Here is a 5,360-nt window from a genome sequence, read left to right as displayed (position 1 = left end):
ACTCAGAGTATCCATGGGAAGGAGGATGTCAGAAGCCTCTAGTAAGCACCAATATAAGATCCACAGGACAGGTCTTCAGCGGGTTATGCACTCTTCTGTAGGAAACAACTCCACGTTTAAGAAACATCCTACAGGAGTATTTAGTCAAATGGTTGAAATACCTGCATCCCACAATGGAATGCATCTTGGTTTGATTCCAAGCTCTGGTTCCCAACTCCAACTTTTTCCAGCATAGACCCTGGGAGGCATTAGTGATAGATCAAGTAATTGGATGACTGCCACTCACACGAGACCTAGATCACAGTCCAAGCCCCCAGGCTGACCTAAACCTAGCCTCCACTATTGTGGGCATTTGGAGAGTGAACCAACAAACAGGAGCCCTCTCTCAAGTAAGGTGAAGAAGCAATTTGCAAATAGATTCACAGCAAAGACTGACCAACTACAAGACATCAAGTGACCAAGTGGCATGAGAATCCTACTATGAACTGCACATTAACTGGTACCAATTAAGCCTTAAATTTGGGGACCTGTGGCAGCAAATTATCATAAAATGGAAATTCATATAAGATATTGAGTCCAGGCAGTTCCTGTGAGTACAAGTAAATTGTATGAGCAGGGGCCGGCGCTCTGGCACAGCAGGTTAACGCCCTGGCCTGAAATGCCAGCATCCCATATGGGCACCAGTTCTAGTCCGGGCTGCTCCTCTTCCAATCCAGCTCTCTGCTGTGGCCTGGAAAACCAGAAGATGGCCCAAATCCCTGGGTCCCTGCACCCATGTAGGAGACTTGGAAGAAGCTCCTGGCTCCTGGCTTCAGATTGGCACAACTCCGGCCATTGTGGCCAATTGGGGAGTGAACCAGTGGATGGAAGACCTCTCTGTCTCTCCTCTCTCTGTAACCCTTTCAAATAAACAAAATAAATCTTAAAAAAAAATTTTTTTTGAGCAAATAGCAACGTCTGTTTCAACAGACTGCATGCACACTACTTCCTTTCCCTTCATCTTTGCCTCTGGCTTCATAGGATATTCCCTATCTCTATCTACCTGACAAAGCCTGGTTTACAGATGTGTCTATGTGACATGTGAATACCACCCACTAGAGCAAATAGTCCACTGACCAACAACCCAGAACTACTGTACTAACGGAGACTCTTCCCTGAAGCAAAACCTCAATCTGTATATTTGATGGTCCTTTGGGTCTGGAGTGAAAGATGGACAAAATACATACACTAATTCATGAATACTTGCCAACAGTTTTGCTGGATGGTCAAGGATATAGAAGGTATAAGACTAGTGACAAGGCAGTCCAGGAAGAGGTACCCATAAGGGTCTCAAAGAATGTGAGCTGTGAAGCCATTTTTGTCCCATGTGAATGGTCTCCAAAGATGACCCACTAGAAATCAGAGCACAGATAATCAGGAGGACCCAATGACACACGCAGTTATCAGTTACTTTCCCCAGCCACCCAGCACCAACTACAAGTGTCCAGGAATAAACAACGTTGTGATGAGAGGAATGAGAGCTAGCTGTGGCTCAACATAATGTTCTTACCAAGGCTGAGGCACCAAAAAGTATTACTGTGTGCCCAATCTGCTACAATCAGAAATCAACAGAGGCCAGTGCTGTGGCATAGTGGGTAAGGCTGCTGCCTGCAGTGCCCACATCCCATATGGCTGCTGGTTCTCCCGCGAAGTAGCTCATGGCTCCTGGCATCGGATAGGCACAGTTCCAGCCGTTGTGGCCATTTGGGGAGTAAACCAGTGGATGGAAAGACCCTTTGCTCTCTCTCGAATGAATAAATAAATCTTTAAAAAAAATGTATCACCAAGGCCGGTGCCGTGGCTCACTTAGTTAATCCTCCACCTGTGGCACCGGCATCTGGTCCCAGGTGCTCCTCTTCCAGTCCAGCTCTGCTGTGGCCCGGAAGGCAGTGCAGGATGGCCCAAGTGCTTGGGCCCCTGCACCTGCATGGGAGACCAGGAGGAAGCACCTGGCTCCTGGCTTCGGATCGGCTTAGCTCCGGCCGTAGTGGCCACTTGGGGGGTGAACCAACGGAAGGAAGACCTTTCTCTCTGTCTCTAACTCTGTCAAATAAAAAAAAAAAAAATCACCACTAATTATCCAAACGGCATCAACCTCTTCAGTGTTCAGGGACTCACCTAGTGGCAGGCTGATTATGTTAGACAACACCCATCATTAAGATGGCTAAGACTAATCCTACAAACTCACCTTCAATATCCACTACGAAATAAGCACCAGATTCCCCTAAGCAATGACATTTTACACCGGATATTGGAGCAACAATTCGAATGTACCTTCTTTTGCTGCATCTTGCTGTCACAGGGTAGCTCAAATAATTGGATTTCTGACACCTACATGGGAGTTCCTAGCTCCTGGCTTGAGTCCCAGCCATGTAGGTATCTGCAAAGTAAACGAGCAGATGGAAACTCACCCTAACATAAAAAATGGGCAACACACACTAAGCTCTTAAAGTACTATGGGATTTTACTCTAAAGCTGCCATAACATGGAATGTGATAACCTACTCTACATTTCCTAAATATCAAACATTCCCCTTCTTACTCCATGGTGACATTGCTATGTCTAGCTCAATGCATATTAACCTGTCCCTAGTAGACAGCCTAAACGAAATGGTCATTTTGTGTACTGTCAATATTCTCATAAAAGCAGTAAAGGATATGTAAGGACATACAGAAACAGAAAACATACAAATTAAATAATACTAAAAGAACAAAGTCTACCCACACACAATTCAAAAAATATACAGAATAATAAAATATATTTAAAGATTCTTATGGATCAAATACATATTTTTCTTTCCTAAAAACAAGTGCCTTTCACTTCAAACTAAAATCTCTTCCCCATGTGTCCAGAAAAATTTGTAAATGACCTTACATAAAGTTCACTTAGCAATTGTCAAACTGAACAAGATTACGGAAGGGAATTTACAATGGTCAGCCAAATTAAATATACATATGCTCTTTAACCTGAAGATCAATCTTAAAAGTTTATCTCCAAAAGTGTGAAACTATGTATAATCTGTAGAAAGATGGACTTTAAACATATATTTTAGTGCAAAGTTTTTTGAAGAATACATTTTTTAACTGTATTTTTTTTTAAGATTTATTTATTTGAGAGGTAAACAGTAAAAGGTGTTCCATCTGCTGGTTCACTCCCCAAATGGCCTCAACAGCTGGAGCTGAGTCTATTGAAGCTAGGAGCCAGAAGCTTCTTTCAGGTCTCCCAAATGGGTACACAGGCCAAGCGCTTGGGCCATCTTCCACTGCTTTGCCAACCCATAGCAGAGAGCTGGATTGAAAGAGGAGCAGCCAGGACTAGAATCAGTGCCCATATGGAATGCCGGCACTGCAGGCAGAGGACTAACCTACTGTGCCACAGCGCTGGCCCCAAAGAATACTTTTTCTACGAACTTTTTCAAGACTATTTTCTGAGACTATTTCCAGAAAGAAATATCCTACTTTAATCCTAAGAATTCTCAAACACATTTTCAAGTGTTCATTGTCTGGGCTTATGATGTATGTGGGCAAATTTTTTATGACTTATTTATTATAATTCTATTTGTGCTCCCCTGCTTATCCTTAAGAATGTTATAATGCTTTTGTGAGAATATCATTTAACAATACATAAATGGCCATTGTTTTGATTTAAAATCAAAACCAAACGGGGTATCATCTCACATTAAGATGGCTTTAGAAGGCCGGCGCTGCGGCTCACTAGGCTAATCCTCTGCCTTACGGCGCCGGCACACCGGGTTCGAGTCCCGGTCGGGGACCCGGATTCTGTCCCAGTTGCCCCTCTTCCAGGCCAGCTCTCTGCTGTGGCCCAGGAGTGCAGTGGAGGATGGCCCAAGTGCTTGGGCCCTGCACCCCATGGGAGACCAGGAGAAGTACCTGGCTCCTGCCATCGGATCAGCGCGGTGCACCAGCCGCGGCAGCCATTGGAGGGTGAACCAATGGCAAAGGAAGACCTTTCTCTCTGTCCCTCTCCCTCACTGTCCACTCTGTCAAAAAAAAAAAAAAAAAAAAAAATTTGGCTTTAGAGGGATCCACGCTGTGGCATAGGGGGTAAAGCCACAGCCTACAGTGCCAGCATCCCATATAGTCACTGGTTCAAGTTCCAGCTGCTCCACTTCCAATCCAGCTCTCTGCTACTTAGCCTGGGAAAGCAGAAGATAGCCCAAGTGTTTGGGCCCCTTTACCCACATGGGAGACCCGGAAGAAGCTCCTGATCAGTGCAGCTCCAGCCGTTGCAGTCATCTGGGGAGTGAACCAACGGATGGATGATCTCTCTCTCTAATTCTTTCCATTAAATAAATAAATCTGTCTCTCTGCCTCTACCTCTCTATAACTCTTTCAAATAAATAAACCTTAAAAAAAAAAAAAAAAAAAAAAAAAGAGGTGGCTTTAAAAAAAAGATTAAATGTGGGGCCAGTGTTTTGACACAGTGAGTTAAACAGCCAACTGCAACTCTGGCATCCCATTTCGGAGCATGATTCAAATTCTGACTGCTCCACTTCCAATGCAGCTCCCCTATGCACCTGGGAAAGTAACAGATGGCTCAAGTTCTTGGGTCCCTGCCATTCAACATAGGAGCCCAGATGGAACTCTGGATTCCTGGCTTCAGCCCACCTCAGCCTCAGCCAATTCAGCCATACAAGGAGTGAACCAGCAAATGGCGGATGTTTGTCACTCTGCCTTTCAAATAAAATTAAACATTTTGGCAAGGTTGGTAAACAATCTATGTACACTACTGGTGAGACTATAAATTTGTGCAGTCATTGTGGGGAAAAAATATGGATGCTCCATATAACTTATTAAAAAACTACCATGATCCAGCAAATCCACTCCCAGGCTTATATCTACAGAAATAAGAACACTAATCAAGAAGACATCTACTCTTTGACATTCACTGCAGTAGTATTCATATGGTAATAACTGGGTTTCCCTTGAAAGATGAATTTAGTGTGATTATGTAAAAACTCAACAATGAGCCTTGAATAAAGGAAATGCTGTCAACTGTAACAACATGGTCCAACCTGAGGATTTTAACTGCCATACAATCAGACAGAATGACAAACACGTGGTCTTTTTCAGATGTGTAATCTAAACTCAAAAAACCAAAAATGTAACAGTAGGCACTAGGGACTGGTGGTCAGAGGAAAAAGGGGAGATACTGGTCAAACATAAAAACTTAGTTACAAGATGAATATGTACTTGAGATGTTATCTACACGATGGTGATTTTAGTTAATGCCAACGTATATATAGCAGAAAGGATTTTCATGAAACCACAAATAACTGAGGTAATAAATGTACTATAGGG

Source organism: Oryctolagus cuniculus, chromosome 16 (genome assembly GCF_964237555.1).
Source record: "Oryctolagus cuniculus chromosome 16, mOryCun1.1, whole genome shotgun sequence".
In the NCBI taxonomy this organism is placed as follows: Eukaryota; Metazoa; Chordata; class Mammalia; order Lagomorpha; family Leporidae; genus Oryctolagus; species Oryctolagus cuniculus.
This window is presented reverse-complemented; position numbering follows the sequence as displayed.